This window comes from Coenobita brevimanus, chromosome 97, assembly GCF_032717465.1.
Source record: "Coenobita brevimanus isolate Jiangsu-jjx chromosome 97, ASM3271746v2, whole genome shotgun sequence".
Taxonomy (NCBI): Eukaryota; Metazoa; Arthropoda; class Malacostraca; order Decapoda; family Coenobitidae; genus Coenobita; species Coenobita brevimanus.
In genome coordinates, this window is record NC_137050.1 from 31,362,239 (window position 1) to 31,377,648 (window position 15,410).

General features: G+C 41.6%; 1 protein-coding gene and 1 non-coding gene across 2 annotated transcripts in view; one reads left to right on the forward strand and one right to left on the reverse strand.

Moving 5' to 3' along the window:
* whd (carnitine O-palmitoyltransferase whd) overlaps positions 1-15,410 on the reverse strand; it is a 454,516-nt gene that overhangs the window by 330,874 nt on the left and 108,232 nt on the right. The gene's annotated exons all lie outside the window — the stretch shown is intronic.
* On the forward strand, positions 9,542-9,660 carry LOC145413932 (5S ribosomal RNA). Its single transcript, XR_013899808.1, has one exon. It is a non-coding gene; the product is annotated as a 5S ribosomal RNA (ribosomal RNA).

Genomic DNA, 15,410 nt, shown 5'->3' on the forward strand with positions numbered 1-15,410 from the left:
CAGAGCTTCATGTTTCCACTAGCATAATAATATCTTCAAGTAATATTTTATGTTAAATATCATCCACCCATCCCTCATCCAATTTTTTGTTGCCCCATGAGATGTGGAGGAGCCTGGGGTTTGGCAAGTTGGTCCTGACATTTAAAGTAAGACTGACCACCCTCACTCATCCCTGAGTGGCACTACGTGAGCAATAAACCCCAACCAAACCTTAGATATAATCCTACACAGGCTCAATCCGATTGTAGCACCTTAATTACCCACTAAACCATCAGGCTCCATAATTTAGTTATATGATAACCACCCAGCGTAGTAAATGGTTTCCTGGTGTACAGGAAACCATTTGGCTTGTCACTCAGTCTAGTCACCCTTGGGCAGAAGGAAGGGGAAAGAATAAAGGAAAAAAAGACAGAAGAGGTAGTGTAAAGTCACCCGTAGGCAGAAGAAAGTGGAAAGAATGAAGGAAAGAAAGACAGAAGAGGAAAAAAGGAAGTACGAAGGAAAGGGCAGACACCCAAAGCAGCAATGCATTGCGTGAGTGGATGGTGAGCGCCCCCTACCTACCACCAATGCCAAATACAGTATAATGATATTAAAATATGCTTAACATGTTGTGTTTCACTGAAGCTGTAGTTGTGTGAGGTGACTTGAGATGTTTGGAGTGACTTAAGTACAGTATGTGCACATAACCTGGGGGAATGCAGGGTAAGTTGGGGATGTGTGAGGTGACCTGGGGATGTTTGGGGTAACCTGGAGATGTGGGGGATGATCTGGGAATGTGTTGGGTGATGGGGGTTTGCTGTCCTATTTGCACTTTCCTTGTGCTAAAGGTAAGTTGTATCTCTGTGGAGCCCTGGGGATGAATGGGGTGATCTGGGGATGTGTGTCATGGCCTGGGAATGTGTGGGGTGACAGGGGTTTGCTGCCCTATTTGCACTTTCATTGTGCTAATGGCATGCTGTAACCAATTACGATGAAAAGCACTAACCCTCTTACACTCTTGATACAATATCACAATCTCAATAGTCCTTTTGATGCACTGTCAATCTTCCTACTCTCTCTGATAAAGTAATATATAGGCATTTTCAGAATTTTACCTTCTGTTGCATTATAAAAAAAAAAGCCCTAGCAAAACACCTTCTCAGAATGAGTGACTGATACTAAAATGTCATTACACTCTACTATCTCAAAGATTTTTAAGAACTGTTCACTGGTTTCAGGACAGCTGAAGAAATCATTAACTTATACTTTGTAAAGCTACAGTGTGTGGAAGGAAGAGAAGACGGAGGGGGGTACAAGGAACAGCGTGGTGGACTGAAGAGGTGAAACAGGCTGTGGCACAAAAGAAGAAAGCATACAATGAAAGGATGAGAAATAGGGGCGTGGAAGAAGTTGAGAAGCGGAAGAGAGAGTTATATGTAGAAAGAAAGAGAGAGGTGAAAAGATTAGTAAGAGACAGGAAGAAGAGAGTGGATGAGGAATTTGGAAGGAATTTGAGTGTAAAGTGGAGGGACTGTAAGAAAATGTTCTGGAAAGAGGTGAAAAGAGTAAGACAGGGTGGAAGTGAAGTTAGCAGGGGAGTGAAAGATAAAAATGGTAGATTACTAGTGGAGAAGGGAGAAAAGTGAGCAGATGGAGAGAACACTTTAAGGAACTGTTGAATGTAGAGGATGGAAGTAATGTAAGTATAAGTGGCTGGGGAATGGCTGGGAGAAGGAGGGAAGTGAGAAGACAGGAAGAAATCAGTAGGATAGAAGTTGTGGAAGCAATGAAGAAAGTTAAATCGGGGAAAGCCCCAGGAATTGATGGAGTGTGTGGTGAAATGCTGAAGCATGGGGGAGAGATAGTAGTAGAATGGATGTGGAAGATGTGCAGATTGGCCTGGGAGGAAGGTAGAGTCCTGGAGGATTGGAAGTCAGGTATAATTATTCCCTTGTACAAAGGAAAAGGGGAAAAAGAAGTGTGTGGTAATCATGGGGGCATTTGTCTTCTTAGTATAATAGGAAAAGGGTATGGTAGGATACTTATTGACAGAGTTAGAGAAAGAACAGAGAAATTAGTTGGAGAAGAACAGGGAGGCTTTAGGAAGGGAAGAGGTTGTGTAGGTCAGATATTCATTCTTAGATCTTTAGTGGAAAAGTTTCTAGAGAAGGGAAAGAAGTTGTATGCGGCTTTCATGGATTTGGAGAAAGCATATGACAGGGTGGATAGACAAGGATTGTGGAAAGTGTTAAGAATATATGGAGTAGATGGGAAGTTGTTGAATCCAGTGAAGAGTATGTACGATGGTGCGAAGGCTGCAGTGCGTGAGGATGGTGAACTAAGTGAATTTTTCTCTTTGAAAGTTGGGTTGAAACAGGGATGTGTCATGTCTCCATGGTTGTTCAATCTGTACATGGATGGGGTAATAAATGAGGTACAAGGTAGGGTAGTGGATGTTGGAGTGGCCCTGGTGAGAGAGGATGGTGTTTGGAAACTCCCTCTACTGTTGTTTGCAGATGATACTGTGTTGTTGAGTGAAGATGAAGGGGAGCTGCAAGGCTTGGTGGATGAGTTTGGGAGAGTGTGTAAAAAACAGAATCTAAAGGTGAATGTAGGGAAGAGTAAAGTGATGGTCTTTGAGAGAGGTAAAGTCAGTGAATGTACAACGAGGTTGGATGGTGAGGAATTGGAAAATGTGAGTACATTTAAGTACTTGGGTAGTGTGATGAGTAAGGATGGAGGTTTGGAGGGTGAAGTGCTTGAAAGGGTACAGCAGGGAAGAAAGGTTGCTGGTTCTTTGAAAGCAGTGATAAGAAACAGGGAAGTGAGCATGGAAGTGAAAAAGTTACTACATGACAGTATTGTGATACCAACTCTAACGTACGGAAGTGAAGCTTGGACGTTGTTGGAAGGACACAAGTCAAGAGTGAGAGCAGTGGAAATGAGTTATTTAAGAGGAGCCTGTGGAGTCACATGGAGAGACAGGCTGACGAATGAGGATATAAAGGAGCGTTGTGGTGTGGATGTGATAGGAAGCGTTATGAGGAACACACTGAGGTGGTTTGGCCATGTGGAGAGGATGGAGGGTGAAAGACTGACAAAGAGACTGTATGTGAGTGAGGTGGAGGGGGGAAGAGGGAGGGGGAGGCCGAGGATGAGATGGAGGGATGGGGTGGAGAGGTATATGAGAGAGGGGGGTGTGAGTTGGGAGCAGGGCAGTGAAATGGCAGGGGACAGGGCGACTTGGAGGCGATTTGTTTGTCGCCATCCCAAACAGGATTGAGGCGTCTGGCAATAGATAGATAGATAGATATGTAGAGAATGTTGGACTGCAGTTTACATTCATTTTCATTAGAATATATGGATAACAGCAAGTGGCCAATATATTTTGGAATGAATGATTTATTTCATTTATTGGTATACAACAAGCATAACTGCTCCATAATGATGTAATAATGAGCAGAAATGGAATTTCCAGTTTCTTCCCAGTGTATTGTTGTCTGCGCTGTCCCGTGAGTGACGTCATAACTTTTAGAAGACTTGCCGCCTCAGCCATGCTCCTTTGAATTCAAGGATCTTGTCTATATACTTTGGGTACCAACACCACGACTGTGACGCATGAGAGGCTCTTGAGAGATGACGTGGTAGACCAGGAGTACAACATATTTTTTTTTTAATGAATATCATAAGTTCAAAAGTTTGTTTCATATACAGTAAACCCTCAATATAGGGAACTAATTGGGGGGAGGGGTAGGTCGCCATATCCAAGGGTCGGTATTATCCGAGGGATTACCGAACCTAGGTCACTATATCCGGGAAGCCATTCGGTCCTACCACAACCTAAACCTACTCTGTTACTTTTACATGGAGAATTCAATGGTTTATGTATTTATACATGTAAATACCATCCACTATGAAGTTATACACATAATTACAATACCTATAATAAGAATACAGTATAATGTACAGTAGTACTGTTACAGTACACTTACTATGCCAGGAAAGGATGCTGTTGTCACCGTGGACTGACTCGTGAACTTTTCCCGCATTTAGCAACCTATGCTCGCAAAATCCAGGGGATGTTCAGTCACGACTTGGTCATTAATTATATCCGAAATTTGCAATATCAGAGTTTATTATATCGAGGGTTTACGGTACATACCCGCTATCAAAAGATTATTATATGTACAGTATATGATGTATGGTTGAAAAGTCCACATATGCCTTGATGTAACCTATGCGTTGACGTAAGGTATAAATGTACTACTGATACATACAGTCAGAAACTCGAGTTACATACAAAATCGACTTACGTTGCATCTCAGGAATGGAACTCTGACACAACCCGTGACCTTACTGTACATCATTACCATATCTTCTCTCTATTCTTTCCAGTAATGTAGTCATTTTCAGTCTTTCCAATCTCTCTTCACACTGCAAACCCCTTAACCTTGTATCATCAAATCCCTTAACCTTGTATCATTTTTATAGCTGCTTTTTGCACCTTCTCTAATTTATTTATATTCTTCTTTAACCCCTGAAAGATGGGCATCATAATGTTTTGACATACGCTCAAGATGGGCATTATCGGCAGGTGCAATATGGTGGGGGATTTGTGGGTGGGGAGGTGTGGAGGGGTGTGGGGATTGTGGGGTGGTGCAGGAATGGGGACTGGGTACTTGGGGGAGGTGGGGGGGGGATTAGGGTGGGGGTAGGGGGTGATGGGTGGGGGTGGTAAGTGGGGGGTCGGGAAGGGGGGTGGGGGGGTATGAGGGGTTTGGAGGGATGAGGGGTTTGGAGGGATGGGGGTTTGGGGAGTATGGGGATCGGGGGTCGGGGGTGGAGGAGGGTAGGGGGTTGCGGGTGGTGGGGGTAGGGGGAGGAGGGAAGGGGGTTGCGGGTGGTGGGGATAGGGGGAGGGTGGTAGGGAGTGGGGGATAGGGAGTGGGGGATTAGGGGATGGTTGGTGGTGGGAGGATGGTAGGGGGGAGTAGGGGGTGGTGAGGAAGCAGCTGGGGGGATTGAGGATTGTGGGGGACATGGGGGATGTGGGTGGGGTTGGGGAGGGTACGGGTGGTCGGACGGTGAAGGTTAGGGGTGGTAAGGGGCTGTGGAGGGTATTGGGGGGATGGTCGGGCAAACTGGGGGAGGTGGGGGTTTGGGGTGGTGGGGGGAGTTGCAGGGAGGTGGGGGTTTGGGGGTGGTGGTGGGGAGGGTGGGGGTCGGGGTGGAGGGGGAGGGTGGGGGTCGGGGTGGAGGGGGAGGGTGTGGGTGTGGTGGTACGGGGGTGGGGTGGGTGGGGTGGTACGGGGGTGGGGTGGGTGTGGTGGTATGGGGGTGGGGTGGGTGGGGTGGGTTTGGGGGGGTTTGGGGGTGTGTGACCGCATATGCCGACACCTGTCTTTTTGGCCCTGGTACCCTTGGACAGCATATGCGGACACCCATCTTTTAGGGGTTAAGTGGGGAGTCCACATCATCGCTGCATATTCCAGTCTTGGTCTTACCACCGTCATTATCAATTTACCTACCATTTCTTCATTCATATAATTCAATACTATTCTTATGTTCATTAACAGATTTTATGTTTCACTAGTAACCTTATTTATATGCTTTTCTGGCAATAATTCCTGCTGTATTATTACACCCAAATCTTTTCTCCTAAGTAGCTTTGTTGTTATCTTCATTTCCCATATTGTTATCTCAAATTGGTCTTCCCTTATTTATGCCCATCTCAATTGAATTACACTTACTAGTGTTAAAATTAGTCTTCCACAGATGGCTCCATTTAAGTACTTAATTTCAATCTTCCTGCAAACCTCTAAAATTATTTTTATCTACAAATTTTCTTTGTGATTATTGCATCATCATATGTGATTGAACTTCATGGGGCAAATCATATACATTTGTCTCTAATCATAGCTCTTGTCTGTCTGCTACTGAGGTAACTCCTCATCCATATCAACCAAACACCTATGTAGCCATAACTTTTTAAATTTCCAAATCAAACTCTCATGTGGTACTCTATCAAACACTTTCCTGGAATCCAAATAAATACAATCTGCCCACCCATCTTTTTCCTGTAACACTTATAACTCTGTCATAAAAACTCAGTTTGTGATACAGTACATGAAGTACCTTCTCTGAAACCAAACTGCCTAGTGGTTATTATCTTATTTTCCTTGAAAGAGCAACCCATCTCTTCCTTATGATTTTTTCCACACAATTTACAAGCAATACCTGTAAAAAGACACTAGTATATAGTTTAATGGGTCTTCCCTGCTGCCACTCTTATTTATTGATGCTATATTTCCTCTCTTTCAATCCCTTGGCAAATCTCTCTCCAATAGAGAACACTTTATTTCATATACTGGTTTAACTACCTCTTCAACACATTCCTTGATTACCCAACCAGAAATGTTGTCACATCCCATGGCTTTGGTTACATCCACATGTTTCATCAGCTCCGTTAGCTCAACCAGTTCAAATTTCACCTCATTTATTTATCCCATTCTCAATTTCCGATCTCTGAAAATCCTCTTCCATTACAAATACTATCAGGAATTTCTCATTCATAATCTCCCATGTTTTTTTTCTCTTTCATACTCTCTACAATCATCTTTTAATCATACAATTCTATCCTTTATTTTCATTTTAACGTTTACATACCAATAAAACAATTTTTTATCACTTCCAAACTTATCCATTATATTCTTTTCATAATTAGCTGTTGCTTCTCTTCTAACTGTCACACAAACATTTCTAAAATTTTTATATCTCTCCCACATTGATTTACTCTTAGTCTTCCTCATTATATTCCAAGATTTGTTTCTCTCTTCCACAGTTACTTTACATCTATCATTAAATCATTCCTTTTCCTTTTGAAATTTAGCTCCATTTTTGGGGATATATTTACTAACACCCTCAATGTACACTTCCTTAACCCGTGGATTGTGCAATTATTTTTTATTATCCCACCCCGTGGTGCAAAAAAAAAAATAATAATAATAATAAAAAAAATAAAAATAAAAAGGTTTTCTTTTTTATAAACTTGAAGATAAACATCCAAGGCATCATCTGGTGAAAAAAATAATAATAATAATAATAATCTCTCTATCTCTTTCTCTGTCTCTGTGTCAGGTCATGTGTAAGTTTGCATAGAGGAGTAGTGAAAAAATGAAAAAAATATATATCTTTTTTAGTTTTTGTTTCTTACAAACTAGAAGATAAATATCCAGGGCATCATCTGGCAGGGAAAAAATAAAAATAAAAAATTCGTCATTGCACAGTGCCCTGCTTAAGTTTGCATAGGGGTGGAGTAATTAACAGTGATGTACGGCCAGCAAAGCCTGAGCTGTGGCTCCCAACACGACGCTTCCCAGCCTGAGCTGTGGCTCACAAACCATGGGCTAAATTGAAAGTATCGATTTTCCACATCTTTTGCTTCATTAAACTCCCTCCAATCACATTCCCTGAAATATTTTCTCGATACAGTAACAGTACTGTACATTAAAGTCAGCTTTTCTATAAATTATACCTATTTTCCTCATGCTCTTTTATTTCATCTTGATTCCAGTTTCTAACCTCAAATTCAGTAAGTATATAATCATTCTTAACTTGAGGACAACAGTACTTTATATTCTGGATATCAATTGGATCTTTTGTGAAAAGATCTAACCTTGATGGTTCATCATCACCTCTTGTTCTTGTACTTTCCTTAATATTTTGGATCAGTAGGTTCTCTGTTGCCAGTTCAGATAATTTATAACCTCATGTACTGGTATTCTTGCCAGCATCACTTTCCTTCCAGTTAACCTCTGTACAGTTAAAATCTCCAGTTAATACCAATTTCGTTCTTCTTTGTACCAGTTTTTCCTGGTATATCAACATATCTCTACTTAATACAGTACTTCATACAGTGACATGTAGAGAGGTGTGTGGTATGTAGGAGGACTACTGGGCCTTGAGAGCAGGCTGTAAAGCCTATGCCCAGAGTAGGACACACACACACACACACACACACACACACACACACACACACACACACACACACACACACACACACACACACACACGGAGAAACAGCCGAAGAGAGCAGACGTCCCAGCCATCGCTGCTAACCTTAAGTAGTTTCAGGAATTTTGTCTGTCCTGTCTCATAAGGTCTTGTTTTAAATTAAAAATAATGAAATTTAATGGACTACCAAAAATGTAATGATTTATTGGCTAGACTATACTTGAATGTTTGTAGTTTTTTTTCGGTAACAGCTGTTTTGGTACTTAACCAACATCAAACATGGCCCAAAATGTAAACAATGAGGGACTAGAATTTCAAGGATTTGATACAAATACCAATGTCATGGACCTGGTTAAAACATTAATTATGAAGATTAGTGAACTTGAAAAGAAAGTAGAGAATCTAGTGATAATGGATGTGTCTGAAAATACAGAAACTACCATACAGAGTCTGATCCAATCCAATGAAACAGCGAATGAAGAGATTAGAAATTTGAAGCGGGAAAATGTTGAATTGAGGATGAAACTAGAAGAGAGTACTAACAAAACGGAGAAGGTGAGTAATGTATTAGAAGAACATAAGGCAAAGTGGGCACACGTAGAACAGAAAGAAGTGGTCAGCTTAAGAGAGATCATCCAGGAAGAAAGGGAAATGAACAAGAAAAAATTGGAAGAAAATGTAGTGAAAATACTGAACAAAAGAGAGAAAATAGTGAGAGAAACTGTAGAAAGGAGCAGATGTGTGGTAGTATTTGGAAACAGGGAAGAGGAAGAAAAGGTTAGGTCCGTAAGACTCGAGAGAGACATGAACCTGGTGAGAGGAATATTAGGCAAGATTGACCCCAAAGGAGACAAGAGGGTAAAAGAAATTGAGGAAGTACGGAGGATAGGGCCTTATAAGAAAGGGGAAACAAGACCAGTGAGAGTCAAGCTTACATCAGAAAGTGTAATAAATGAGATACTTAAGATGACCTGGATATTAAGTAAAGAGGCGGGGATGGAAAATATTATAATAAGAAAAGATCTGAATGAAGAGGAAAGAGAAGTTTTAAAATCATTAAAGGAAGAGGTAAAGGAAAAAAATGATAAGAGAACAGAGGAAGAATGTAATACTTTTTTTTGGAGAGTATTGGATATGAAAGTAAGGAAATGATATTTAAGGAAATAGAAGTGAAGGAAACTAAGGGGGATGGTTGTGTAAGATCAGAAGTTGAGGAAGTGGTACGGACAGAGAGTAGGAGAGAAGAGGGTATTAAAAACGTCAAAAATAATTTGAAGGTGATATATACTAATGTTGATGGTTTCATATCGACAAGGATCGAAATTAACGATTTCTTGAGAGAACATGAACCTGATGTCATGTGCTTTGTAGAGACCAAATTAAGAGAAGATATTGATGTTCATTTGGGAGATGGTAAATACAAACTGTGGAGAAAAGACAGAAAAGAAAAAAAGGGAGGAGGAGTGATGATAGCAGTGAAGAACAACATAAATGTAGATACTGTGGAAATGGGAGAAGGCAGGGATGAAGTGATATATATGAAATTAGAAACAGCCATACCACGTTGAGTACACCGCTTCCCGTCCAATCAGCGAAGTTAAGCAACGTTGGGTCTGGTTAGTACTTGGATGGGTGACCGCCTGGGAACACCAGATGCTGTTGGCATCCCTATGTGTCAAGTGGGGTTGGTGGAGGATTAGTGCTCCTCCCTGTAAAACAATTAACTCTAAGCCGTTGGCCACCCCGTTTGGGATACATGGCGTCTGGCAAAGAATGAAGAAACTGGAGAGAATGTTAAGAGAGATATGGCGGTAGTGTATATTCCCCCAAAGACGAGAGCATGGAATGATGATGAATACCATGAGATGTTGTCAGATATGGCTAGCGATTTGAAAAAAATAATTGAGAAAAGCAATAATATAATTCTGGTGGGTGACTTTAACTGCAAAGAGGTGAACTGGGAGGAATGGTACTCGGGAGGCGGCGACGATTCGTCGGGCACTATGTAATTAAATATAATAATGAATAATGTGATGACGCAATGGGTCAAAGAAGAGACACGGTTTCGAGGTGAGGACACACCAGCAAGGTTAGATTTACTGTTCACCAAAGAACCCGATGTAATAGAATCATTGAAATATCTCTGTCCTTTAGGAAAAAGTGATCACGTGGTCATTGAGTTCCAGATGTTAATAGGGAACGTCGAGCCAAGAGACGAGGTTCATAGACAGGGAAGATACAACTTTGGGAAAGCAAATTTTACAGGATTGAGAAACTTTTTTGAAAATGCAGATTAGGGAAAATTTAGAGAAACAAGAGAGATACAGAGGAAGTGGGATATCTTTCTAGACCTCTATAATTTGGGAGTGGAAAAATTTGTACCAAGAGTAAGAGGGAAAGAAAACAGGAAAAATGAGTGGTTTAATAGGTGTATGATAGCAAAAAAAAAGAGAGAGATAAGGCATGGAACAAATGGAGAAACAGAAGTAACAACAGAACAAAGGAAGTATATAAAAGAACAAGAAATGAATACACAAGAATACATAGAGAAGAAGAAAGGAATTTTGAAAAAGGTATAATAGACAAATGCAAGGATGAACCCAAACTGTTTTATAGATTTGTTAATGGCAAGCTGAAACAAAAGGAAGGAATCACCAAACTGAAAGTAGAAGGAGAGGTCTTTAAGGATGCGGCAATGCAAGCAGAAATAATGAACAAACATTTCCAGTCAGTTTTCACTAAAGAAAAGGAGCTTGTGGAAGGGGAGGGAGTGATTAGAAATGTTCCGGTGATGAAAGATATAAAAGTGGAGGTACAGGAAGTGTATAAATTACTGGAAACTCAAGATGTAAGGAAAGCCCCAGGACCTGATGGAATTTCTAATTGGGTACTGAAGGAAAGCAGAGAACAACTGGCGGATAAAATTCACAGTTTAATCGTATGCTCACTGGAAGAGGGGAAAGTGCCACAAGAATGGAAGAGGGCAAATGTGGTACCAATTTACAAGGGAGGAAACAGGGAAGAACCCTTGAATTATAGACAGTGTCTCTAACCAGCATGGTCGCAAAATTGTGTGAGAGAATCCTGAAAGACAGATGGATAAAATATGTGGAAGAGATAAATATTTTGGCTGAATGTCAGTTTGGATTCAGAAGTGGAAGGTCATGTGTTTCTAACTTGAGCTTTTACTCAAGAGCGATTGATGTGGTTGGGTGGATTGTGTGTACTTAGACTTAGAGAAGGCCTTTGACAAGGTACCTCATAAGAGACTAATGTGGAAACTAGAATATATAGGAGGACTGACTTGGAAACTTCTGGAATGGATGAGAGACTTTTTGAGAGACAGACAAATGAGGACAGTAATAAAGGATAAGATGTCTGGATGGAGGGAAGTAACAAGTGGAGTCCCTCAAGGCTCAGTGTTGGCGCCAGTAATGTTCCTGATTTACGTAAATGATATGGTAGATGGAGTGAACAGTTATGCAAGTCTGTTTGCTGATGATGTAAAGATCTTGAGGAAGGTAGAGGTTGAGGAGGATTGTAAAATACTGCAGGAGGATTTGGATAGGATACACAATTGGAACCGGATGTGGGAAATGAAATTTAATGTAAAGAAATGTAAAATATTGGAAATGGGTAAAAGTACCAGGAGGCCATCACTGAATTATTTGTTGGGTAATGAATTAATCACAAAAAGGAGAGAAGAGAAAGATTTGGGAGTGCTGGTCCAAGATGGTTTGTCACCAGAAAAGCACATTAACAAGATAGTTCGAGAGACTTATAAACTCTTGACTAACATAAGAGTAGCATTTCATTATATGGATGAGGAGATGATGAAAAAATTGATAGTGGCCATGATCCGCCCCAGGTTAGAATATGCAGCGGTAGTGTGGTCCCCACACAAAAAGAAAGATATAAACAAAATTGAGAGAATACAAAGAACAGCAACCAAGATGGTCCCCAGTCTGACAGACCTGTCATACAGAGAGAGGCTGGAAAAAATGGATTTGCCTTCCTTAGAGGGAAGGAGAAAGAGGGGAGACATGATTGCAGTGTTCAGGACCATGGTGGGAGTAGATAAAATTGACAAAGAAGATCGGTTTGTATGGGATAAGAGAGCAACAAGAGGACACGGAATGAAATTGAAAAAGTCAAGCTGCTTGAAGGATATCAAGAAATATAGCTTTCCTTACAGAAGTATAGACTTATGGAATAGCCTGGACAAAGAGATCGTCCAGTCTAAAAACTTAAACGAGTTTAAAGCTAAATTGGACTTACTGAGAAACAGTGACGGAAACCCACGAGCATAGTACATTCCGTGTATATCACAATTAGGTGTATTAGGTAAATACTTAAATATTTGGAATGACTTAGACAAAGAGGTGGTGCATGAGAAAAACATTCATGTGTGTAAAGATAGACTTGATAAATGTGGATATGGAGACAGGACAACATGAGCATTGCTCAATTCCTGTATACTACAAATAGGTAAATACACACGCACAAAATCATTATTCCATGTTCTTGTTTGAGATGGCATATAAACCACTCCTACATCTTGTTTCAGATGACATATAAACCACTCCTATACCTATCTTATTACCTTTTTCATCGATGATTTCTATTGTTCTACTATCTACATTATTATTTCCAGTATCTATTTCTACATGTCTTGCCTTCAGATTATTTTCTGTCATTATGAAAATTCCATGCCCAGCTCTTCCTTCTCTCTCTGTTTTACATATATTATATCCACTCCAACCCAACACCTCTACTTTCATGTCCTTTTCAAACTCTGTTTCACTTAAACAAGTTCGTTTTCGTTTTCGTTTTTAAAGGCTCCAACATGCTTGCATGTGTCGGCCTTGGTCACCTAATGGCGGCTCTCCACGCTGCACGATCCATTGCACCCTCCCTGTTCAGTCCCTTAACCCTAAGGTCACACTTAATGACCTCGTCCCATGTCTTTCTCGGTCTACCCCTCATAACCCCACCCCCAATATTAACACTTCTCACCTTCCTCACCCAATTATCATCCCCCATCCTCTCCACATGTCCAAACCACCTCAATCTACCTCTCCTCATCACAACACCAATACACTCCAGTCCCATCCTACCTCTCAACTCTTCCATTGTAAACCCAGCCCCTCCAGGCCTTAGACGCAGGGACGCACTGCACATCCGCCTAATCATTGTCATTTCTGTACGTCTGAGCCGGCGAATGTCTTCCTCCTTCACTGCCCAGGTCTCACTGCCATACAGAATTACACTCCTAACACATGCTGCATACAAAGACCCCTTAGCATGTAGGGAGAGCCCTCTCAATGTCAGGAGAGGCAAGAGCTCCCTGAACTTCTTCCAACCACTTCTCACCCTAGCCACAGAGCTAGCTCCAGCCCCACCTCCAGCACACAACATGTCTCCCAAATAACTCAAGAGATTCACCAGCAAGTTCAATCCTTTCACGTCTGACGATCTCCACCTGCTCACCCCGGCACGCCGTACACATAAAATCAGCATTATCTCGCAGTCTACCTCTGATACCACTACATCTCTTATGCACCCATTTATCACACACACCGCACAAGATGGAATTACTTCCCACGCCCTTGTGGCAAACTGCACATGGCCACTCTCCCTCGTCTTTAACAGTCCCACCACCAACCCTAGATATCATCACTTTTGTTTTATCTGCATTTACCCTTAAACCCTTTTGCCCCATACCATCTCTCCACTTCCTAAACCTTTCCTCCGCCTCCCTTTCATTCTCTGCAATCAACACCAAATCATCAGCATACAACAACTCCCACGGGAGTCTGTTACTAAAGTCACGTGAAAGGGCTTCAAGTACCATGATAAACAACATGGGACTCAAGACTGACCCCTGATGCACACCAACATTCACGGAAAACTCATCACTCAAATCTCCATTCACTCTCACCTGGGTGTGAGCACCCACATACATGGCCATAACCACCCTAACCAGCCTCTCCTCCAAGCCAAGCTTTCTCATTGCCCACTTCACCACCTCTCTAGGGACACTGTCAAAGGCCTTTTCCAAATCAACAAAAACAAAATAAAGATCCCTTCTCCTACCAATATATTTTTCCTGAAGCTGTCGAACAATGAATATGGCATCAGTGGTCCCCCTACCTGGCATAAACCCAAACTGCATCTCATCAATATTCACTCTTTCTCTAATCATACCTTCTAAAACTCTCTCCATTACCTTCATTATCTGATCTAAAAGCTTTATACCGCTATAATTTCCTCTTTCCAGGGCATCACCCTTCCCTTTATACACATTTACAATTACACTCTTCAGCCAATCATCTGGGACAACACACTCATAAATAATCCTGTTTATCAGGTCAGTAACTAAACTCACCTCTATATCGCCTGAAGCCTTCAACATTTCGGCAGTCAACCCAGACACACCTGCTGCCTTCCCCACCCTCATCCTGCCTATTGCCTCACTCGCAGTAGCAGTATCAATCAAAGGCCAAGGGCCAGACACTGGATCTGCTGGCTCCAAACCTTCCCTGTCCCAGTCAAACTCCTCATTCAACAACCGGTTATAATGCTCTCTCCATGCAACTTTAATATCCTCACTGTTCACCACTACCCTTCCTTCATCATTCTTCACACACTGCTCACCTATGATATCCCGATTATCCCTCTTCACCTGACCTGCCACCCTAAATATATTTTTCCTTTCCCCATGATTTAGGTTATCAAGTAATTGTCTCTGTGACTCAGACTTTGCCCTGTATACCTCTCTCCTAGCCCTACCCTTGGCAGTCAAATATTCCTCTTTGCTACCACCCTTCTTCCATTCCCGGAAAAGCCTTCTTTTCTCCTTAATCGCAGCTTCTACACCCTCATCCCACCACCAAGTTACTTTATGTCTTGGTGGTCCTCTTGACATAAAGTAACTTGGTGGTGGGATGAGGGTGTAGAAGCTGCAATTAAGGAGAAAAGAAGGCTATTCCAGGAATGGAAGAAGGGTGGTAGCAAAGAGGAATATTTGGCTGCCAAGCGTAGGGCTAGGAGAGAGGTATACAGGGCAAAGTAACTTTTGGTTTTTCTCTGTTAATCTAATAATCCCTATTCATTATTATATTATACATTATTTTTATTGTACTGTTCTCCTTGTCTTTTTTTTTTATACAAGAAAAAAGGAACCAGAGGCCAGGAGACCGCAAACCTTTCCTTCTGAGAAAAAACAAAAACAATACAAAAGAGAGCCAAATTCAAGATCTGTTCATTTCAAGATGCCTGGACACACTGTTTGAAAGACTGGAGATCATAGGAAGTAGGAAAAACAGACGGAGGGAGACAGTTCCAGAGTTGACCTGTTGCATAAATGAAGGACTGGGAGTAACGGTTAACTCTTGCATTAGAGAGTTGGACAG